The 24,967-nt window shown below is 41.3% G+C and overlaps 1 non-coding gene across 1 annotated transcript; it reads left to right on the top strand.

Moving 5' to 3' along the window:
- The first annotated feature begins 7,170 nt into the window (after positions 1–7,170).
- Positions 7,171–7,254, top strand: TRNAR-UCG (transfer RNA arginine (anticodon UCG)). The gene has a single exon. It is a non-coding gene; the product is annotated as a tRNA-Arg (tRNA).
- The last annotated feature ends 17,713 nt before the right edge of the window (positions 7,255–24,967 follow it).

The raw sequence follows: 24,967 nt of genomic DNA, 5'->3' as shown, positions 1-24,967 counted from the left end.
TAAAGGTTGCCTCAGTATATTCGTCATGGTCATTCTTGTTAATGCCTTCAGCTTTCCGCTCAGACTCTATCTGGGTTAGACTTTTAATTCGTTGTTCTCCAAGTTCCTCTGGCATGGGTCCCCCTCTCTTTCTCCCTTTCTCCCAACCTTCCTTGCACAGACTATTTGGAACACTACTGTCTGTGTCCAGGACTTGTGTGAAACACTGGGGGTTCAGGACACATAACAGACTTGACCTCTTGCAGGAGCAACCAGTCTAAAAGAAAAAAAGGTAATAATAAGTAACTGCAGTGTAATATTTTGCTACGTGCCAAAGTGCTTTCCCAGGAAGGTGAACATGTTGGGCAAGTATTGGTGTTATTAGACTTGGGCACATGTGTCAGTATGAGTTTTCCAAGGCTGCCGTAACAAAGTAGCACAGCCCGGGTGCTTTAGACAAGACAAATGCATTGCCTCACCATTCAGGAGGCTAAAAGTCCAAGATCAGGGTGCTGGCAGGGTGGGTTTCTTCCAAGGCCTCCCTCCTTGGCCTGTAAATTGCTTTCTTCTTCCAACTATCTTCGGATGTTCTTCTCGTGTCTTTCTGTGTCCTAATCTGTTTTTTTTTTTTGTATAAAGAAACCAGTCATATTGGGCAAATGCCCCTCTAGTGACCTCATTTTCATGAATTATCTCCTTAGAGGCCCTATCTCCAAATAGTCACATTCTGAGATCTTGGAAGTTAGGACTTGAACATAGGAAGTTTGGGAAGACACAGTTGAGCCCATAACGGCACGCAGAAAATTTGGCACCTGATAAATTACATAACCCGGCAAGGTATCCTGTAAGAAAGGGATAGAACTAGGATATAATCTAATGTCTATATGATTCTAGAATTCAGATTCTTCCCACACTACTGTGCTGCCTTTTCCAAGTTCCTGTACCAAAACTGCTGAAATTGGAACTTGGAAAAGGCAGCACAGTAGTGTGGGAAGAATCTGAATTCTAGAATCATATAGACATTAGATTATATCCTAGTTCTCTCCCTTACTTACAGGATACCTTGGCGTTTTCTAGGGCTTGATTTTCTGAACCCATCAGAATCTGACTTTGCCCATCCGCTTACAAGCTTAAATGATGCCCCCCTTTGCTCTATTGGTAATGATCTTCCTCTGTTGCACGTCGGGCACTTAACATGCCTTCCCTGAAGGAACTGACCTTGTGAGCATACGTTCTTCTTCTTCACGACCTCAGGATCCATCCGATCGCTCTGATGTAATTGGGCTGCCACCCAAGTTCCGGTTCCGACAGCCAGACACTCTGGCGTCCGATACCTGGACGCTCTGTCTCCTACACCTTAATGGAGTTCCATTTTGCTTTTAAAATGTTTTTAATGTTTGTTTATTTTTGACAGAGTGCGAGTGGGGGGGGCGGGGCAGAGAGCGAGGGACACCTAGAATCCCAAGCAGGATCCGCTCCGTCAGCGCAAATCCCGATGCAGGAATGCAGGACTTGAACTCCTGATCCTCAAGATCATGACCTGAGCCAAAGTCAGACGCTCAGCTGACTTGAGCCACCCAGGCGTCCCTCCATTTTGCTTTTTAAAATCTGGCAAAAACCCGCCTGGAAAAAGCTTCAGAAAGAATATTCCCAGTTGTTAATTTAGTGAGAGTGAAGTTATGTTAGCTCATTGAAATTTAATTGCTAATGGGTTATAAGATCTTAGGAACTACAGGCCCAGCATCTGTCTCTTTTTAGTGTCTCAATTATCACCACAATAATTTAATGGCATCCTGTTGAAGAAGCATCGTTGACATGCTAATGAATGGCACCCTGCTCATTTCCATGAACTTCACATTCCCTAGGTGATCATTTAAACCAGGCAATTTAGATTTCTATCATTACAAGGCCACACAGACTGACTTAAAGGTTGACCAAAATTATGTATATATATATATATAAAAACACACACACTTAACACTAAATTGCAAATGCCTTAAACTGTAGTCACTTATAATTTTATAAGTGTGCACAAAACCGGGACAAGCCATGAGAATCTTGGTATCTGCTTTATTATCTAATTTAATTGTGACCTACTGCACTTCAGTTCTTCCGCTTGGATGTTTTATCAGTGTCTAATGACTGGCGCCATGTGTATTATTTCGCTTTTCTAATTGTTTATTTTCTGTATGTTTCATTTTAATTTTTTCAGGTTACACTAAATTACGTGATTTTTATATTCAGTTTGCGTCATTTAATCCACATGCGATTACACGACACGCCGACTTTGTCTGGATTGAGCACTGAGTAGTAACAGCCTAAATTTCTAGCCACCTCACAGCCTTTCTAGAAGGAGGGAAGATCTAAATAAATATCTAAATAGATTTAATGTTCACTTCGCTACTTCCAATAACTTAGAAGCAGTTGCAATTTAAATTGAGATTTGTAACTGGCTGAAGAATGCACAAAAGTCATTTTTTTTTCCAGATTTTTACTTGACGTATTTAATGAACATGAAAAAAAAACCCCAAAATGGAGATGATTTGCTTAGAGAAAGCACTAAGCATCTTTTTTCTTTTTTTAGCACAGTTGTCCACCTAAGTTGCCAGTGGAATTAATTTAGCGTGGAGTTTTAAAAGCCTTTGCAGAATAGAGATTTATGCAGTCAAAAGAGAAGAGGACAAAAAAGAACAAGCCCCAAACTGAGCGAGTGAGGTGGGAAATAAAGAAGCATTTCTCAATAGTGAAGTTCACTTAATTCTGGCAGAAATTGCTAAAGGTTTGGGAATTTCCTGCCCTGCGGACCTTGAAAGAGAAGATAAATACTAATTTGTGTGGAAATATTTCCATGACATCCTGTCTGAATTTGGTCAATTAGTCTCCTTGTGATTGGGCGCAGTTGCTGAAATGGTAAACAAGAGAAAAGTGCCACCGCCGGGGGTGTTTCGACCTTAATCAGCGAGCCTAACCTGAGCTGTGTGCGGACCACGTTTCCCCGTGGCGCCGTGGCCTGAAGGCTGTGTACCCCGGCGACTTAGACTCACGATGTGAAGAACACGAACCTTATTATCTGGAGTGCATCCAATCTGAAGAAAATCCATTTCTTCTGACTCTCCCAGGCAATGTAAAGTAAGAGGCAGGCAATTATCTGGAGAGATTTGGAGAGTTCATGAAGAGCCCCGAGCTGCTTCTCCTCCGTGGGTGACAGAGGAGGGGAGTTCCTGTGGTCCAGCCCTCCCGGAACCCCCAGGTCGGTGTGTCACAGCCGAATATCGCAGGGCAGTCCCAGCGGCCGGCCCACAGAGACAGAACGGACAGGGGAGGCCACTAGCCTCACAGGTAGCGGCTCAATAGGGTAGGTAGAAAATGATACATGCCAGGGGCACGTGGGTGGCTCAGTCGGTCAAGTGTCCAACTTCCACTCACGTCACGATCTCACAGTTCGTGAGTTCGAGCCTCGCGTCGGGCTCTGTGCCGACAGCTCAGAGCCTGGAGCCTGCTTCCCATTCTGTGTCTCCCTCTCTCTGCTTCTCACCTGCTCATGCTCTGTCTCTCTCTGTCTCTCTGTCTCTCTCTCTCTCAAGAATAAATAAAACATTACAAAAAAACTTAAAAGAATATGATATATGCCAAAGCATTATACTGGAAGTTCAAAATAAAAATTAGAGACCAGGAAAGCAGTTGTCAGCAAAATAGACTTTACCAAAAATTACCTCTTGGCTACAGAGAAATGATATCAATGTTAAGTACAAAGAATTATATATGTAACTGAGCTTACCTGACATACATATGATTCGGGAATACCAGTGATGGCCGTTAAAAACAAGTGCTTATTGGAACACCCGGGGGGCTCTGTCGGTTAGGCATCTGACTTTGGCTCAGGTGGTGATCTCACAGTTCACAACTTTGAACCCCGCGTCGGGCTCTGTGCGGACAGCTCAGAACCTAGACCCTGCTTTGAATTCTGTGTCTCCCTCTCCCCCTCCCCTGCTCACACTCTGTCTCTCTCTTTTCAAAAAAAGAGTGGCTCAGTTGGTTAAGCATCCTACTTCGGCTTAGGTCATGATCTCATGGTTCTTGGGTTTGAGCCCCATGTCGGGCTCTGTGTTGACAGCTCAGAGCCTGGAGCCTGCTTTGAATTCTGTGTCTCCCTCTCCCTCTGCCCCTCCCCTGCTCGTGCTCTGTCTCTCTCTCTCTCTCTCTCAAAAATAAAAGATTAAAAAAAAAATTAAAAACAGTGCTTATTAAGTACTTAATCTATTTAAAGAAGTAAATACTATTCATCTACTATATATAAGGTAACATACAGTGTGCTGTTAGGGCCATGGAGGCCAAGTTTCTATTCTCAAGGGGTTTATGATTTGGCGGGGGTCTAAAGGAACCAGCATTCTTTGAAATTTAACTGCATGCCACATATCGTGCTAGTCCCCTTTCATCCATCATTTCATTGAATCCTTGCAATTAAATAACGTCTTCATGGCCATGGACATGGCAGTGGAGTTTTGGATTAAATGATTTTCCTGAAGTTACACTTTTAGTACCATTCCAGTTAAGATAGCATGCAGATTGCAGGTAAATACACAAGGGATAATGTGGCTGATATATTGGGAAAATAAAACAGAGTATTCTTCATTCCACCCCTTTTAACATAGTTAATTAGCTTGTTGATGCAGCTCTTAGCCCATCCAGGTGTGGTATTTTCTGGGCCCTTCTGACTGGGACTTGAGCTGGTCCCAATTTCCATCTCAAAAAACTTCCTCCTCCAGTTTTCCTAATCTCCTTCAATGACAACTCCTTTATTTCAGCTGATCAAACGAAGATGCTTAGTTAGTCCTGACTCTTGTCATTTTTTTCTTTTTCTTTGTTTTTAAGTTTATTCATTTTGAGAGAGACAGAGCAAGTGGAGGAGGGGCAGAGAGAGAGGGAAAGAGAGAGAATCCCAAGCAGGCTCCACGCTGTCAGCGCAGAGCCTGATGTGGGGCTCGAAATCCCAAAATGGGAGATCGTGACCTGAGCAGAAACCCGAGTCAGATGCTTCACTGACTGAGCCACCCAGGCACCCCCTGACTCTTGTCTTTCTTCCACCCAGGCGCCCCCTGACTCTTGTCTTTAGCACCACATGTTCAGTCAATTAACAACTCCTGTCAGTTTTACCCTCAAAATATATTTCAAGCGTGAGGTCTCTTACTCCTGCCAGCACTCTGTTCTAAGTCACTGCCGTCTCCTGTCTTTTCTCTGCTATTACCATTGTCACTTCTCAACACAGCTGCCTGAGTAATCTGCTAAAACATGTCATGCCATGTGTATTTTCTGCTCAAAACATTCCATTGGCACTGCATCTTATTCAGAGTCGAAGGCAAAGTTCCCAAGTTGTCCTTCAAGGCCACCCCACCATCTGGCCCTGCTCCCTTTGGGACTTCATTTCCTACCACTTCCCTGGCACTCACTCACTTCAAACCCCACTGCCCACCTTTCCATTCCTCATATACACCCAACATGTGCTTGCCTTGTGGTGTCAGGTTCTATTTCTCAGGAATACTTTAATTAATTTATTAATTAATTATCTATGTATCTATCTATCTGAGAGAGTGAGCAGGGAAGGGACGGGGGGGGAGGTGCGGGGAAGAGAATCTGAAGCGGGCTCTGTGCTGACAGCAGAGATCCAGACATGGGGCTCAAACTCACAAACTGTGAGATCGTGACCTGGGCTGAAGCCAATGCTCAACAGACTGAGCCCCCCAGCCGCCCCCCGGGAACACTCTTTCATCAAATATTCTCCTGGTTTTATTGTTTATATCTGCACAAGACACAAACTGACACGATCTATTTGGAGGGAAGTATGTATGAGATGCCTTGAAATATGCATATTATGTGAACCATCAAGTTTTCTTCTAAGAATTCCTTCGAAGGAAAGAGCACATTATAAACGTAAAGATTTATAGGCAGAGATACATAAGTAGTACAGTGTATTTGTGAATACTATGAAGATACAGGAAATAGAAGTGTCAAAATGATGGGGTTCTTTAAATAAATTTGACACCCTGATACCACGGGCTACTGTTCTTCCACTGAGAATCATGTTGTAGGACAGAACTCGTTGAAAATATTCCAGCAGATTACCATTTTATGAAATGACAAAAATATGCCGGAACCCGATGGAGGGGCAGATCAGGCAGGTACCTCCTTAGGTGTCAATGAAAATGGGACGCTGAGCGTCACTGGGAATATAATGAAACCGAGAAAAGCTTATTTATCAGAGCACCTTTCTGGAAGAGGAGAGAACAGATACTTGAATGTGGCAATTAGGGTGGGTCTGGAGTGGTGGGATCTCCAAGATCATGCTCCAGTACTAAAACATGGTTGTGAGGGGTGCCTGGGTGGCTCATTGGAGCGTTTGATCTCGGCTCAGGTCATGATCTCATGGTTCGTGACTTCGAGCCCCATATCTGGCTCACTGCTGCCGGCGCAGAGCCCGCCTCGGATCCTCTGTCCCTCTCTGTCTCTGCCCTTCCCACGCTTGCACTATGTCCCAAAAATAAACATTATAAAAAACCATGGCTACAAAATTTCCTTTTAAGGAGGGTAGGCCCAATTAACTAGGACTTGTTTGTGGATCTGCGAAGTGTACAAGTTTGGGACCCGAGTAGCCCAAAAAGTAGATGAAGCCTGATCCCTGGCGTTGAGATCCCCTTCTCTGATCTTTTACCGGATACTTAGACCCTCCCTTCTAAAGAAGTATAATGTGATGCAAAGGAGTCTCCGTAGTCTTTATGTGTACGTGTTCATTGATAACTCTTTAGGATTCTAGGGTTATCATTAGGCTTCGTTGTGCTTTTCAGGCGTGTTTCTTTGGTGTTTGATGCAGGCTAATTTGGTAAAGGGGAAGAAAACAATTAAGCAGAGGAAATATTGTAAATTTTATAAAGATAAATCTGAATCATGACAGAGTGTGCCAAGATAGATTGTTCCACAGTGTTTAAATATGCAATGGAGGAAAATAGGGACAGAGAAGAAGTCTTTAGATTTGAGGGTGGAAGGTTGAGAGCAACCTCGAAAAGGCGAGAGCTCAGTGGCAGAAACAAGCCTGCCATCCATTGAAGACTCGAAGAGAGAAAAATACTAATTTTAACAGAAAAATGAACAAATGAATTTCAAAGCAATATCGAGGATAAAACTGCCTTTTCTGGGGGCGCCTGGGTGGCTCAGTCGGTTGAGTGTCTGACTTCGGCTCAGGTCACGGTTTCGCGTGCGTGGGTTCGAGCCCCGCGTCGGGCTCTGTGCTGACAGCTCAGCCTGGAGCCTGTTTCGGATTCTGTGTCTCCCTCTCTCTGACCCTCCCCTGTTCATGCTCTGTCTCTCCCTGTCTCAAAAATAAATAAATAAATGAATAAATAAATAAATAACGTTAAAAAAATTAAAAAGAATAATTAACTTAATCCTCGAACCTCATAACAACCATATGAGGTCAGGCATTATTATCCACATTTTGCATATGACAAACTGAGTCAGAGATCTAATAACATGTCTAAGCTAATGCAGTTAGTAAGCGGTAGGGATAGGATTTAACGTCGGTGCTTTAAACAGTGTGAGTGCAGCCCTTAACCATTACGCAGAATTGCTTGTCCAATGTGGCTAAAATGAAGAGGGGTAATAGAGAAGAGAGTCTGGCCTTGGGAATACTGTGCACAGAGAAACCAGGACTGTCAGTGAAAAGGTAAGCAGAAGCAGGATCCTGTAGGAACGAGAATATAAAACAGAGTGTGAATGTCTTAATGCCAGAGTGACTTGTGAGAAAGGAGCATTTTCGGAATGGGACGTTCACTAGGCTGGTGTCGGACCCAGGGAAGAGGAAATGCGTGGGGATTTCGAAGAAAAAAACCCACCAGGCAATTCCGCAGAGTGATGACTTGCTTGCCAGGCGAGACAGAAGGTAAAGGTCATCTCGTGCAGAGATTCCGGGCTGGCATTTTGTAGGACCGAGAACACTAATTAAAAATGGGCTGAGAGGTACTGACAGGCTTTTGACGAACCAGAGGGGAGAAGTTAAGTACAGTTTCCATTGTAGTATGCTTATATACCCTCAAAAGTGAGATCTGGCCTCTTTCTAAGAAGTTCTTAGTGCGTACCCACACCGAGGTTGAAGACCGGGCCTAGTTGTAGGCTGGTTGCCTTCCAGGTGTGGCTCTGAACATGCAGCGTCACAATCCCTCAGGAACTTGTTGGAAATGCAAACTAATCTTTGTCACTGTCCCGCAAGACCTCTTGGAGCAGGACCCAAGAATCTCTTGTGTTACGAAGACTTCCAGGTCATTCTGATGACATTGAAGTTTGATGCCCACTGGTCTAGAAGATCCGCGAATTCGTTAGCACGTAGGGAATCCTGGAGGAGAATAACTCACCCATCCCCTCAACTTACCCTCACAAAGTCTTCACCCAATCTAGGCTCAGAAGGGAGGCTGCTGAAAGGCCTATGCCTGGCCTGGCTGAATCCAGATTCTGGAAGAGGTCAGTGAAGTTATTAAATGGATATAGCTGATGAGATAGGGGGAAAGTTTCAGTGCAGCTGAGTCGAAAGAGCCACATCAAAATACGCCTTTTACACGCAAGTAACGTGCACTCATTGTCTACATCTTCCCTCATCCATGACCCGCACCAGATGTCACAGATCGCTGGTGTAGGTAAAACTCAGAGATGAGAGGAGAGCCAACGATGTATATTGCTCATGTTACTTGATGAGAAAAAAGTTTCCACAACTTACCATAGCTGTTTTCACTCAGCCTCATCAAAATAGTCACATCTAATTGGCCACTTCAAGTCGCCATGTTTTAGTTTTTATTTTTAATTAATTAATAATTATTTAATTTATTTATTTATTTGAGAGAGACAAAGTGTGAGTGAGCGAGGGGCAGACAGAGAGAAAATCCCAAGCAGGCTCCACACTGTCAGCAGCGAGCCCGAAGCCGGGCTTGAACTCACGAACCGTTAGATCATGACCTGAGCCGAAGTCGGGTGCTCAGCTGACTGAGCCAACCGGGCGCCCGTCAAAGTGCCATGTTTTAGAAGAAGGATCTCAGAATCCAAGAAATAAATAATACTCGCTTCAGAAAGGTGAAATTGGCTCATTGCAAGAATTAAAAGATTTTTCAATATAATTAAACCCTAACCCCTTTTGGCAACATGACTCAATGTGTGTTTTCTGGTGCTAGATTAAAAATAAAAGAATATCCTTCATTAACCGTTATCGCTGTTCTAAACATGCCAGAAGATATTATAATAGACATATCCAGACGTTTGAGATTAGAGTCTTCTCTCAGGGTCACGGGCATAAATCTGGCCCAGGTTGATTGGACAGGAGTGAAAGTAATTACTACTGGATCCTCTCTCTGATGGATTAATTAGCTGGGAATGAAGCGACCGCGTGCAGTAAACCGTATTTTATAAGCAGCTTCTATTAGATGGACGATCAGTTGCATACAAAAATCACTTCTTCAGGTAGGACCAGTGTCCCTCTACAGCAAGCTGACAGCATCAAATGGCAGACTTTCTTGAACTTTCTCATCGCAGCTTCCTGAAGGCATAGAAAAGTCTTGGGTCCCATACACGAGGGCTATCTTGGGACTTTTCCACATCAGTCTGCCGTGAGCAAAAAACTTCTGTAAATCGGTTTTATTTTAGAAATTTAAGAAGAGATTGCCTTTCACTTAAAAATATATCCATGTTTATTTCGATCTGAAAATAATGATTTAACTCACCACCATCAAGAAAAATGGACACTTGGGAAAGATGTATTACTTTTGTCCTGTGGCTCAGGATATATTGCTGTGTTTTCTCACAGACCCAGGGTTGAATGAATAGTAGGAAGAAAAGTCGGTCTGGGGCAGTTTTCCTGGTCAATCCCGACGTCTGTAAATAAGAAGATGCTAATAATCCCTCTACCATCATAGTCGTTATTATGAAATTGTAAAATAACATGCATAAAAAGTTTGCGTAAATGATAAATCGCTGCAGAAATAGAGCACTATGAGTCCGATCACTCATATCCAAATACTGAGCAACTTACCCAGCTTTCTTCGCTGTATTGGCTGTCCGCTGTTCGGTTGTACAAAGAAACGACTGAACAGAGCAAAATGCACGTGGGTAATTTCACATTGCTGCTTACTTACCAAGAATAGAAACAAAAGCAGGAATATAACTGAACCCAACCTTTCTCCCAATTTCAAAGGGGTCCCTTTCAACATCAATTCTAGCTCTTGGTCTTGCTGGCTTATTTCAAGTAACGGGAAAGCCCACCACATATTAAGACAGCCCATGCCAGCTTTTCTCATCTCCAGTTGTTAGAAAGGTTTTCGTTTGTTGATTTGAGGCCACTCACCATTACGGCACGGATGGTGTCCCTCTCAAATTCACGTATCAAAGTCCTAATCCCCAGCAGCCCAGAATGGGACTGTATTTCGATACAGGTGATAACGTGAAAACGAGTTTATTGGATTGTGATGGGCAGGTAGCACACACGTGTGCCACATACATAACGTCGCTTAATCGACACGTGACGGTATGACCCAATATTAATACTTTTCATCGTACACAAAGAACCAATGTGTAAAGAAATTAAAGAACAAGTCAGAAGTCATATGGATATATGGAATGGTTGACCCAGCAAGCGAATCCAGTTTACCAACTAGAGTCCGTACCCCTCGCTATTACCACACGACTGCCGCTGCCCCTCCCCGCTCCTCCTCCTCACATGAAAGTAAGAGATTATGTTTTATTCACCCGTGAATGTCGGTGCTGGCTATATATAATACTAGTCACTAAATAATGTCATTGAATGAATGAATGAATGAATGGGCAAATGACTGTCGATTAGCCCATTCAAGCAGTTAAAAATGCACTTCATTTTATCATCCTTTTGTTTGTTTATCCCTTTTGTCGAAATGTATACGAAAAGATCCTCACAAATCACTTTTTACACCAAGGAAAAAATATGTGCACACACATATGCCTTTCTACTATATTAACCAGCCTGGTAATCTAAGATTGTATTTTTTTTTTTTTTTTGGTAATACGTGTTTTGGGGCGAGTGCAAGTGGGGAAGGGGCAGAGAGAGGGGGACGGAGAAGCCTAAGTGGGCTCTGCACTGACAGGCTAACAGAAGCGAGCCCGATGTGGGACTCGAACTCACGCATCGGGAGATCATGATCTGAGCTGAAGTTGGGACACTCAGCTGATTGAGCCACCCAGGTGCCCCTGGTTGGTAGTCCCAAATTGTTAACGTGACCTGGTATTCTTTTATTTTCTTTTTCAGTTTATTTACTTATTTTTGAGAGAAGAGAGAGAGCAGGGGAGGGGCAGAGAGAGGGAGAGACGGAACCCCCAGCAGGCTCTGTGCCAGCAGCGCAGAGCCTGACGCGGGCCTCAAATCCACAAACTGTGAAATCGTGACCTGAGCCGAGACCAAGAAAGAGTCAGATGCTGAACTGACGGAGCCACCCAGGTGCCCCTATTTTATTTCACTTTTTAAAAGATTTTGTTTTTAGGTAATCTCTACACCCAACGTGGGGCTCAAACTCACATGCTCCACCGACTGAGCCCGCCAGGCACCCCTGTACAATCTGGTATTATTAACTAGCTGCTACTAACCTCTACTTTATTAGGGCTCTAAAGTCACCTATTTGGCAGTCTGTCTGGGATTTTTCTTTGCATTGATATTAAGATCAGAGGTCTTGGAATTTCAGGGTTTCAGCATCTTGGGGAAAGAAGAGAGGAAATATTGCCTGCCTTTAGTCTTTTGTCAGTGTATGAAGGCTTATTTATTGGGCGGACCGAGGCCAGAGCCCAGTAGTAAAGCAGAGATAACAAAAATGATCGTAGAAAAAAACCAATCTATATTTCCAAAGAAAACACAGCATCAGACTGGTTACCGGCAAACATCTCAGGATTTTGTTGTGTATTTCCTTAGTAATCACTTTGTTGTCAAGTGGCCCTTTTATTTTCATTACAAACGGGAGCGGTGGGCATCATAATCTCGGCAGTGCTTACGGCCTCTAAAAGCCCTCTCAGGTCCTCCCACTCTCCTTTTATTCCACACACATCTTTTCATTTATCTGAATTAGGATACTTGGATGTATTTCAAGTTTTGACAGGAAGTACTTGCATTCCAAGATACACTGTTTGTCCCTGGAAGTGTCTTGAATTTGTGTTTTAATAACATTTCCTCAAGTCTACCTTGGTGGTTTTGGTTGTCGATTTGTGGCGTTGATGCATTTGATCAAGCTCTGTGATTCAGTCGTTAAATGAAAATAAATTTTGGCATTTTTTTGTCAAATCGTAATACCAAATCTGTGATCTGTTTACCCAATGTTCTCTAAAGTTCCTTTCAGTAAATAATCATTTTTCAAACCAAGAAGAATAATGTTGAATTTGGGGATGCAAAGATATTAACTAGAAAACAAACCTAGGTTTTAAAATTTTTAAACCTTTTTTCTAATAAACCCCATCACAGAATGAACTTCTGACTTTACTTTTGACATATAAATTATCTATATGAAAGAAATAGAAGGCCAACTAGCTGTATATCTTATTTTATTTATTTTATTTTCGTAGTTTTTAAAATTTTATTTTAGAGAGAGAGAGCATGATGATCAGGGGAGAGGGGCCCGGGGGGAGAAAGGGGAGAGAGGGAGAGGGAGAGGGAGAGAGAGAGAGAGAGAGAGAGAGAGAGAGAATCTTTTTTTTTTTTTTAATTTTTTTTCAACGTTTTTTATTTATTTTTGGGACAGAGAGAGACAGAGCATGAACGGGTGAGGGGCAGAGAGAGAGGGAGACACAGAATCGGAAACAGGCTCCAGGCTCCGAGCCATCAGTCCAGAGCCTGATGCGGGGCTCGAACTCACAGACCGCGAGATCGTGACCTGGCTGAAGTCGGACGCTCAACCGACTGCGCCACCCAGGTGCCCCAAGAGAGAGAGAGAATCTTAAGCAGGCCCCATGCTCTGTGCAGAGCCCTATGTGGGGCTTGATCCCATGACCCTGGGATCATGACCTGAGTGAAATCAAGAGTCGCACATTGAACCGACTGAGCCACCCAGATGCCCCTACCTCTATATTTTAAACACATATTTTCCCCAAAGAAGATGGCATTAAAGGAGTATAAAATAGTTTGAAAGATGTGATAATAGTAATGCTTTCTTAATAAAACAAAATTGACCTTTGTGTTCTACTAAGATTTGGGCTCTACCTCATTTAAATTTTAAGAATCCATGTTTTAATCTCCATTTACTGATCTTGAGGTGATTGATGCTGCTCTATAAAAATGTAACCTTCACAATACTGATGGCAACATCAGATCTTCGTTAGAATTTTTCAGAGACACATCTTCCTGTTACAACTGACATTCAGGAACGTCATCTGGATATTCAAGATAAGAGTGTGTGCGAAAGTGTGCCACAATTCAGGTAGCACTATCTCTCCTGCTGACCTCAATTTACAATATTAAATTGTAAAATCCGCAGATGTCGTGCTTATAAAATTCTAAGTGTTTAACAGTGTTAAAACAACTGGAATGGGGTCAAGCGAGTATTATTGAGAATGCCATCATGGTGGCAGACCTTTTAAAGGTCAGTCATTTAAAGGAATAAGTCATTTAATCAGAAAAGATCAAGAGCTACTACATTTTTCAAATCACTCATTTACTTTTCCACAGCGACCACAAAAGTCCGAACGGCCTTTGGAAAGGGATGAGATGTCCTAGAGTAAATAACATTGACGTGGGAACTTTGAAAATCTCATTGAGCTGAGAAAACCCATGGTTGAAAAGAATTATTAAATACACATTGATGGTATACACATAAAACAAGTGATAACGTATTCAAGTGTAATAATACTTAGATCATTTTTAGCTGACTATAGGCCTTATACGCAAGTAGCTATCCTTGATTATATGCTAGATAATCTACGATGTGGCTTAAATAATTTTCTCTGTGGAAACGGACCCGTGTTCCGTAAGCAATACTGCTTCACATCAGGGAAACCATCTGAGCAAGACTGTCTCCATGTTATAGTAATCCTGATCAAGGCAGAAGCCTTTCCTTACAAAGGAGCCGGATGGGTTCATTTCCCGTTAGTTCTTTTGTTCCATTCTCATTAACCGTTCAGCTTTTGTTTTGTCACACACAGTTTTGGTTTTTTTTTTCCTCTCTCTTTAAAGGCCTGGAAATGCTCAAAACTTGCATTTGCACAAAGAGCACGAAATATTCTATAAAGTCTGTCAGTGCATTTTGAGATGACACGACCACATCGTCAGTGATTAATGATAAGTTAAAATGTTAAGGGCATTTGGATTAAAATGCAATTAACCTATGGCGGCATCCCCCCTGATTTTTAGGTGATAGTTTAATTCTTATTCATATTCACAGCTGGAAAGGGGCTTCCTGTCCAAATGTCACCACTATGATGGACTTCTGTGTTCAGATATATATTCTATTTTCACAACGTATTGGTTAAGACACATGTTTTTCCTTGGCTGGCAACTGTGCGAATTATTCAGTAGGCAGTTGCCTGTGCCCCTCCTGGAGACCCACCCGGAATATTTCCAGATATTAGCCAGCTTGATCACATGGACTGTTGTAGTTCTAGCAAGTGATCATTTATCAGCTACAGTGTTTGAAATATTGCTACACCTCCAGGAAGAACTTCCTGTGTGAGTGTGCATATGTGTGAGTGATTAAAAGGATGGAGAGCCACTAGAGAGAAGGATACTTTTATTAATCATTGATGCCTCCCCCCTTCCTTCTTCTCGAAAAGACTAAAACTTGGCATTATGTATGAGAAGATAACCAATGATACATCCACAATTCAGAATAATGCTTTGGGAATATTGTGGAACCTTTTCTTCCCTTCCCTTCCCTTCCCTTCCCTTCCCTTCCCTTCCCTTCCCTTCCCTTCCCTTCCCTTCCCTTCCCTTCCCTTCCCTTCCCTTCCCTTCCCTTCCCTTCCCTCCCCTCCCCTCCCCTCCCCTCCCCTCCCCTCCCCTCCCCTCCCCTCCCCTCCCCTCCCCTCCCCTCCCCCTTCCCTCTCTTAGAGCTGGGAGTTGCTCAAGGAATATAATGACCACATTCCTTTCCATTAAACTATTATAGATACATCTACTATCCTGTTTAACTTCTATCCCCATCCTGATTTCCCTTCTCTCCCAACTCCCCATACAGATAAACACTAGTAGGAGTTTGAAAGCTATTCTTCCACTTTTTAGTTTCTATATAAACAGCTATAGAAAAGATATAGTACAGTTTTTCTTTTTAAAAATTTCATATAAGTGGCAAGCTTTACAAATCCTTCTTCAACTTACCTTTTCAAACTCATTAATATGTGTGTGAGTTTCATCTGTGCTGCAATGCATTCTAGTTCATTTAATTTCATAGCTGTGTAGTATTCTATTGTATGATGTGCAGCAGGTTACTGATCTAGTTCCATGCTGATGGGCATTCAGTCTATTTCCAGTTTTTAATGATGATAAACGATTCTAAAATGAATAATGTTTGTGTTTCTTTACGCTGTGTGGGAGAGATTCTGCAGCAAGGAATTCCTGGGTCGTACAAGTGGACGTTTTCGGCTCTTCACGGTATCGATTGCTAAATCGCTCTCTGGAGTGGATATCCCGATTTAGAGTCCCATCACCTGTACGTGAGGATACCATTCCCCCACGCCCTTGCCAAATCAGATGTTACCATATATATAATTTTACGTTCTTCTCTATTATTGTAGTTGTCGTAATAAGCGTATGAGGGTTTTGGAATTTATGTGTCTGAAATAAAATTTAGGGTAAAAATGCTCATACCATTTGGACAGAAATTTTGTATCTGAAATCTATCTTGAGAAAATACTGAAAAATTGAGGACGCAATGTTAGAGCTTTGTGGATGGCAAAGGCGACACTGGAGGAAAGAAAAAAAGGATACAGGAAAGAATGAACGAAATTTTTAGAAATTGTATATATAATTTTTGGGATCCATATGAATAATATTTTACCAATGTTACAAATTTAATTTTAGGGAATGATAAGCATTTATTTAATCTGACAATGTTAAACAGAAGCATGAGTCAGCGAGGAACAATACTTGGCTACCTTCTAGAACAAAGTGAGAAGAAGAGATTTACAAAGTAAACATAGGAAATAACAGAATTATTAAAAAAAAAACCCTTAACTCTTGAAAATGAGGAGCCTTGGTTCTCTGAAATCATCAAGGGCATGACAAAGTCAATATAAAGCACAGGAAATTATGCTGATAAAACTGAGTATCTTTGCTCTCTAAGCAGATTACTCAGGAAGTAAAGAAAGACACAAAATGTCATTTTCACAGAAAACAAAGTTCGTTTTGCATCAGTATATTTGACACTAAAGGTCTTTTTTTTTTTTTTTTTTTTACGTTATAAAATGTTTTCTTCACAAAAACAAACTTTGAGAAACACGGTGCAATGTAAAAGCCAAGAACTCCTTCGGGAAGCACTGCTGGTGTGCACCGCATAGTCCAGACTTTTTCCAAGTAACATTCTGTATTATCAGTTCAGAAACAGAGCACTGAATTCAGAAGCCTCTTATTTCTCACTGCTTGATTTTTTTTTTTTTTAAGAAATTGTACGAGGGGCACCTGGGTGACTCGGTCAGTTAAGTGCCTGACTCTTGATCTCAGCTCAGGTCATGATCTCACGGTGCGTGAGATTGAGCCCCACATCCAGCTCGGTGCTGACAGCATGGAGCTTGCTTGGCATTCTCATTTCTCTCTCTCCCTCTCTCTCTCTCCCTCTCTCTCTCTCCCTCTCTCTCTCTCCCTCTCTCTCTCTCCCCCTCCCCTCATCCCCCCACCCGCACTGTCTCTCACAATAAATACTTAAAAAAAAAAAAGCAGGAACATACTTAAAAGAAATATGCACTAAAGCACATAGTAAATCACTAATATTTACAACAGCATAGATAATAATTAACATAATAGATTGCATTTTAGCCATGTTTCAAAGAACACTTAACAGGTCAACATCATTGTGTGTTACTGGTCTTGTGTCTTACGCATAGTAGATGCTTAACAAACGTGTGATGGCCAAGAAGTTCAAATGAATTCTGTAACCACTTGCTTCAGTTCTCACATGTGTCAATTTGGGACAGAAATCTTCGATACTGCCACAGAAACCACAGTATGATATGGCAGATGGTATGATAACCCTGAAAAGAATCTCCGAGACTTGACAGTATTCGTTTTCCAGGTCTTTTATAAAGCTCTCATAAAACTAATTAAATCTTAGCCAGTTTTGACCAAGACAAATAAAGTCCCTTTTCTGTGAAGCTTTTAAAGCTTTTCATAGCCACTTAGGTTTTTTTCTTTTTGAAAATATTTTAGGGCAAAACTACTCTTTCTTTCTTAACAAAAGCATCCTTGGCATACCGTGCGTAAAAGTCATTCCCCTCTTCCACTGTTTCTAGTAGGCTCCTTTACAGATATTCCTTCTCATTTTTTTTTTTAAATTTTTTTTTCAATGTTTATTTATTTTTGGGACAGAGAGAGACAGAGCATGAACGGGGGAGGGGCAGAGAGAGAGGGAGACACAGAATCGGAAACAGGCTCCAGGCTCCGAGCCATCAGCCCGGAGCCCGACGCGGGGCTCGAACTCACGGACCGCGAGATCGTGACCTGGCTGAAGTCGGACGCTTAACCGACTGCGCCACCCAGGCGCCCCTCCTTCTCATTTTTAATAACGAGTAACATATTTTACAGAGAAAACTAGATCATTGTAAACTGTCATGCACCATCATTTGGTAGCTGATTAGCAAAGTTTATGAATGTATTACCCAGAGTTTTTAAAAGTATATGCTTCCTTATAGTATAAACTCTTTTTTAAAAGTATATGCTTCCTTATAGTATAATCTCTCAATGTGGCAAAAAGAACATGTTCATTAACTGATCCAAATATATTTAGCCTCTCTATACCATGGAAAATAAGAAAAGGTTATATAAATTTAAACGTGCACTGAGTAATGTTTCAGTATTTTATGTTGCTTAGAAATGATCTAGGTACTTAATAAATGCGTACTATTTAACTGAGTTTAACATAAATCTAAAAGTTTTAACTTACTAAAGAGGTACTCAAACGTTTTAAGGCTGACAGGTTATGATACATAATTGCTGTGACAAAGTTTGTCAGAAGAATGAGTCCGTTTATTTAAACACAGATTTGCATTTTTCATTACCATCAGTATCTAGTGATTGTCGTGCTAACTTATTTGATCATTGAACCTGCATTAAGTTCAACAAGAATAAGCCCAAGCCCAACTGTAATAAAAATGTGTCAACTTAATGTTGATAACAGAAGACCCAGCTGTTTTTACTACATGAATAACATTCAACTAGTCTGACTTGCCAACAATTGACCTAAACTATGTGAGCTTAAATTCTTAAAACATTTGGGCTGATTTCGCTAAGAATGCTTTTTGTATATGTTGGAAATATTCAGTTTTATCGATTTCTGGGAGCTTTAGTATGCAGACACACAAACGTAAACACACAGATACACATAGAGAGTTTATAGCTTTCATCCTAAAGCTTCAGCTCCGAGTCAGCCAAAAATGCAGAAATAGAAAACTCACTGGTTTATATAAAAATATTAGCTCTCATTTTGGTCCCACTTTTATAATTTAGTAGGATTGTATTTCTGGGAGATGGGACAGGTTGAGTTTACCTGCTCAAAATGAAGGCCACGGTATTCACAACCACATTTGTGGAGGCCACCAGGATTCTTTTCGGGGAGGCGTAATCTCGTGGAGACTGTGGACTGAATTTGGGGTGGGGGCCTGAGGTGGCCCCAAGCAGCCCTGTGTCTCCAAAGCACATCTGAGGGGGTGCATTATATAGTCTGTTTCCAGTTAGTTTCTGGTGGTTTTAGCTTCACTTCAGGTGGTTGCTTTTAGGGTCTGTGAGAACCTCAAGAGGTTGTGACGGGGGTAGAGGGACATAATAATGTTCTCCTGACTGTAGAGAGTTGAGGGGCTGGGGTGGGAAAGGAAAGCTATGGTCAGAATGGATAGGAAGGTAGAGGAGGTGGGGATATTGAACGAAGACCGATCAAAAGATTCAAGGTAGCTAAAGAGAAGGTCAAAGGGGGTGAAAAGAGGAAGGAGGATCAATGAGAGGAAGGAAGACGGGTGATGGAAAGGGCTTAGATGAGCCAATTTGAGTACAACCCATTTCGCAAAGAGGCTTTTGAAGTTCCAAATCACCGTTTGTGAAATTTTGCCATTTTGGGGGACAGCAGACCAAATGAGTGATATTGTGGAATAGTATATGGTGGGCAGAGGAGGATTAGGTGGTATGCTTTGTGAAGTGAGAACCACCTTTGGGATTAGGTGAAGACTCAAACACAAGAGACCTCACAAAACAGCCCTGACAAGTCTTGTTCAAAGAGGAATCGTGTATTAAATCCTCCCCCGCCACCCTGCTTGAAAAAGCAAAAAAAAAGAAAAAAGAAAAAAAAACATAAAAATCAAAACAAAACCAAAAAACAAAAAAACACTTCTGTCCAGGAGTTAAGCAGAAAAACACCAGGAAGAACCTCGTTGTTTGTTTGTTTGTTTAATTTTTTAATGCTTATGTGTTTTTGAGAGAGAGCGCAAGCAGGGGAGGGGCAGAGAGGGACAGAGATGCAGAATCCAAAGTAGGCTCCAGGCTCTGAGCTGTGAGCATAGAGCCCGACGCGGGGCTAGAACCCACAAACGGTGAGATCATGACCTGAGCCGAGGTGGGATGCTTAACCGACTGAGCCACCCAGGCGCCCCAGGAAGGACCCCGTTTTAACAAAATCAAAGTAACTCGCCATTATGCTACAACAAATGTCTGGAACACTGGATTTGGACTTGGAATTTAACTTGTGAGCCTAATTTCCCCAGCCAGGAAGGGACAAAGGGTCTGAGAACCTGACGTAAATCAACCTGAGTGAAGACAGCAGAGTCCAGTATATAGTCTGTACTCTATTTAAATCATGGCACCAGGAAACTGGTAATAATTAGGTAAGAAAAGACTTTATTTGGGGCGCCTGGGTGGCTCAGTCGGTTGAGCGTCCGACTTCGGCTCAGGTCATGATCTCACGGTCCGTGGGTTCGAGCCCCGTGTCGGGCTCTGTGCTGACAGCTCAGAGCCTGGAGCCTGCTTTGGATTCTGTCTCCCTCGCTCTCTGCCCCTCCCCCGTTCATGCTCTGTGTCTCTCTGTCTCAAAAATAAATAAAACATTAAAAAAAATTAAAAAAAAAAGAGAAGACTTTATTCAAACTGACTATTGCAATAGGGAGAAATATCCGAGTATCTCACAGTCAAACACAGAGAGGCTTCTCTTTCACACAGTAAGTGAGGAAAAGTTGGGAGCGGGGGAGGAAGTGTCAGTCCTGTCTGCCCATGTCCGAATAAGCTGATAAAAACGGGCATGATCTGCATTTTCTGGTTTGCTCAGGCTTGGGGAAAAGCCAGAGTTCAGGGGACTGTGGGGACGCGAGAAGCCTGACTACAGTGGAGTCAAGGCAGAGCAGGGAGTAGCAAATGCGTAGTCGTGAACACTTGATCAGTGATACATTTGTGTTGTGTTCGACCACCGTGCTGGTGGTAATTTGTTATAGCCATAACGGGAAACTAATACATGCATATATTAGAGAGGAAAAAGGCTGAAAGTATCTAAGTATTCATATCAAGAAGCTGCAAGTTAAATCTAATGAAAGCAGAAAGTATTAAATAATGAAGATTAAAGGAATATACAAGATGATACAAAGATACTATGGCTAATATCTAATACTTTTGAAGTTTTGGCTAAACTGGACAAAAGCTCTTTGTTAACATTTTAAAAAAGTATTTTAAAAATATTTTGAAGATTTATTTATTCATTTTTAAGTAATCTCTGTGCCCAACATGGGGCTCGAACTCAAGACCCCCAGATCAAGAGTTGCATGCTCTTCCGACTGAGCCAGCCAGGTGTCCCCAAATGGACAGATTCTTAAACCATGCACACACCGTATTGAACAAGACGTAAGAAGTAAGAAATCTGAATTTCTATAGACAATGGATTTGTTAGTAAAAATATTCCCACAAACCCAAGCTCAATCCCGGATGGCTTCATTAGTGAATTCTTTCAAATGTTTAGATAAGAAAAAAAGTACATAGACAGTTCCCGAGGATATAGGCAAAAGCAATATTTACCAACTCTTTTTGTAAATCTAGAATAACCTTAGTACCAGCATTTGACAAGGATATTACTAGAAAAGAAATTGTGTCATTATATCTTATTAATAGAGATTCAAATACCATAAACAAAATAGTACCAGATTAATCCTAGTAAATAAGATAATACATAGTGGCCTATAGGTTTTATTCTAGAACTGTGAGTTGTTTACCTCTGCAAAATCAATTTAATTCATCATATTAATAGAATAAAAGAAAAATGTTTGTAGATACAGAAAATAATATTTGATAAAAGTTAAAACTAATGTATGATAAAACCTCTTAAAAATCTAGGAATAGAAGGGAATTTCCTTAATCTGAAAAGAGTCTACAAAAAATAAAAACTGAAAACCTGCAACAAACATGATACGGTGACATATTTAAACCCTCCATTGTGATATTAGGACTAAAACAAAAGGCCCTTATCACTAGTTCTATTGAACATTTTATTGAAGGTCATAACCAGTGCAAAAAGCAAGGAAAATACATTAACTTCATAAGCATTGGAAAGGGTGAAATCTATCATTTTTTGCAAGTGATATGATTATACACATAGAAAATCCAAAAGAATCCTATCTTCAGACAAATTCTTAGACTTAATAAGAGAATTTGGAATTGGTGCTCACTGCAAGGTCAATATTGATAATAAAGCAATGGTATTCTACATACTAGTATTAAATGATTGGGAAAGGAAAATAAAAATGTTATTGAGGATAGTATTTAAAAATTTAAATAGCTAGTAATGAATTTAATGAAAACATGCAAGTTCTATACAGTGAAAACTACAAAACACTAATGAGATAAATTGATAAATATAAAGTAACTGGAAGGATCTACCTTTTTTTTTCTTTTAGATATTATATTATTAAGTAATCTCTGCACCCATTGTGGGGCTCAAACTCACAACCCCGAGATCAAAAGTTACATGCTCTACCGACTAAGCCAGCCAGGCACCCCAGGATCTACCATTTTCATGGATTAAAGCGTTTCATGTAGGGGGTGCCTGGGTGGCGCAGTCGGTTAAGCGTCCGACTTCAGCCAGGTCACGATCTCGCAGTCTGTGAGTTCGAGCCCCACGTCGGGCTCTGGGCTGATGGCTCAGAGCCTGGAGCCTGTTTCCAATTCTGTGTCTCCCTCTCTCTCTGCCCCTCCCCCGTTCATGCTCTGTCTCTCTCTGTCCCAAAAATAAATAAACGTTGAAAAAAAAAAAATAAAGGGTTTCATGTTGTAAATTCTCCCAAACTTAAATGAAATTTTTTAAAAAAATTGTTTTTTTTTTTAATTTTTACATTGATTTATTTTTGAGAGACAGAGAGACAGAGCACAAGCTGGGGAGGGGCAGAGAGACAGTGAGACAGAATCCAAAGCAAGCTTCCGGCTCCTAGCTGTCAGCCCAGAGCCTACCTCGGGGCTCAAACTCACAAACCGCAAGATCATGACCGGAGCCCAAGTCGGACGCTTAACCGACTGAGCCACCCAGGTGCCCCTTAAATGAAATTTTAATAACAGTTCTAGCAAGGGGTGTGTGTGTGTGTGTAATAATTCTACAGCTTAGATGGAAATGCAGCAGAACAAGATTATTCAAGAGTATCAAAATGTTGTGAAGAATATCAAAGCTGGAATATATACATTCCTAGATGTCAAAAATTAGCAACCCACAGTAATTTGGACAATGCTGTCCCAATGGAGAGCCTGGAAAGTGGCCCATATATACATACACGGTAACTTGGTTTATGACAAAGGTGCCTCTACAGTATAGTAGGAGAAGTTTGCAATTTTGAGTAAATAGTGGTGCTGGGCCAGTTAACTACCCACATGTAAACAGTATCTCATTTGATACCTAAAAGTGAATTCCAAGTCTATCATCTAAAAGTGAAAGTTAAAGTGATAAAGCATTAGGGGCACCTTTTCTTCCTTTTTTTTTCTTTGTAATTCTTTATATTTTGGATTAATGTCCTTTGTTAAATATATATTGCAAATACCTTTTCCTACTTTGGAGCTTTCGTCTTCACTTTATTTAAAAAAAAAATTTTTTTTTTTTAAAGTAGGCTCCACACAGGGTGCCTGGGTGGCTCAGTCGGTTAAGCATGTGACTCTTCATTTCAGCTCAGGCCTTTAAAAAAAAATGTTTATTTTTTGAGGTAGAGAGTGTCCCCAAGGAAGGGGCAAAGAGAGCGGGGGATAGAGAACCCAAAGCAGGCTCCACACTGAAAGCAGTGAGCCTGATGTGGGCCTCAAACTCAAGAACCATGAGATCATGACCTGAGCCGAAGTCCGATGCTCAACTGACTGAGCCACCTAGGTGCCCCTTGCCCTCAGGTCTTGATCTCCAGGTTAGGAGTTCAAGCCCTGCATTGGGCTCCGTGCTGGGCATGGAACCTACTTTAAAGGTTGGTTGGTTGGTTGGTTATTTATTTATTATTTTTTATTTGAGAGAGAGAAAGAGAAAGAGCATGAGCAGGGGAGGATCCGAGAGAGAGGGAGAGAGAGAATCTCAAGCAGGCTTTGCCCGGTCAGCTCAACATTGGGGCTCACTTATGAACCATGATGAACCATGAGATCATGATCTGAGGCAAAATCAAGAGTCAGATGCTTAACCAATTGAATCACCCAGGCACCCCATGTGGAGCCTACTTTAAAATAAAAAAAAGGGGTGCCTGGGTGGCTCAGTCAGTTAGGCATTCGACTTTGGCTCAGGTCATGATCTCACGGTTTGTGGGTTCGAGCCCTGTGTCGGGCTCTGTGCCGACAGCTCAAAGCCTGGAGCCTGTTTCGGATTCTGTGTGTCTCTCTGTCCCTTCACGGCTCGCACTCTTGTCTCTCTCTCTCTCAAAAATAAATAAACTTAAAAAAAAAGTTTTTTAAATTAAAATACAAGAGCAAAGAAGAAAGTGCCAAAGTGGGAAAAGGTATTTTCAATATATATTCGACAAAGGGTGTTAATCCAAAATATATAAAGAATTACAAAGAAAAAGAAGGCAAACATGACAAAAGAAAAATGACTAAAATTTAAATAGGCGTGTTACAAAGGAAGATATGCAAATGACCAATAAACATGTGAAAATGATACTTAAATATATGTACATATATATATAAATAAATTACTCACACAAATGTATATTAGAACTCGGTGTGATATCACTGTACATCAAGAGGGCCAAAATGAAAAAGCTAGGCAATTCCATGTACCGAGAGAGACAATGAACAACTGGGGTTCTTCTGTATCTCTGGCCAAACCATAAATTGGCACAGCCATTTGGAACGCTGAGAAAATGTACTAAAGCTGGATGTATGAAAACTCCATGATCTGAGCAGTACCACTTGTGGATGTATACCCCTCCAAAACGCACATATATTTCTAGTAAAAGACCTGTACAAACATGTCCATAGTAGCATTACTTGTAAGAACTCAAAAGTTGAAACTTCTGTACATCAACAGCCAGGATGCATAAATATATTGTAGTGGAATTATGAAATGAAATAGCATAGAGCAGTGCAAATGAACAAACTACGAAAACATAGGAGAGCATGTCGAGCAAAGGAATTGACACAAAAGGGGTACATCGTTTACGTCGTTTATGATTGCATATGGCGTCCACTAGGGACTGTTTCCACTTTTATTCTTATTTATTAGCTCCCTGGCTGTCTGCGCTTGAGCTAACTTACTTTCCTTTCTTTTTCTCAAAGAAGTAAAGTTTTATCTGTTCCAATGCTTCACACAGGCAATTCTTTCTACCTGGGACA

The sequence above is a fragment of the Lynx rufus genome, unplaced genomic scaffold (genome assembly GCF_022079265.1).
Source record: "Lynx rufus isolate CCGP_SWC_20201006 ecotype Redwood Valley unplaced genomic scaffold, mLynRuf1.p SCAF_19, whole genome shotgun sequence".
Taxonomy (NCBI): domain Eukaryota; kingdom Metazoa; phylum Chordata; class Mammalia; order Carnivora; family Felidae; genus Lynx; species Lynx rufus.
The sequence above is the reverse complement of the archived record's forward strand: the minus strand, read 5'-3'. Positions and strand labels throughout refer to the sequence as shown.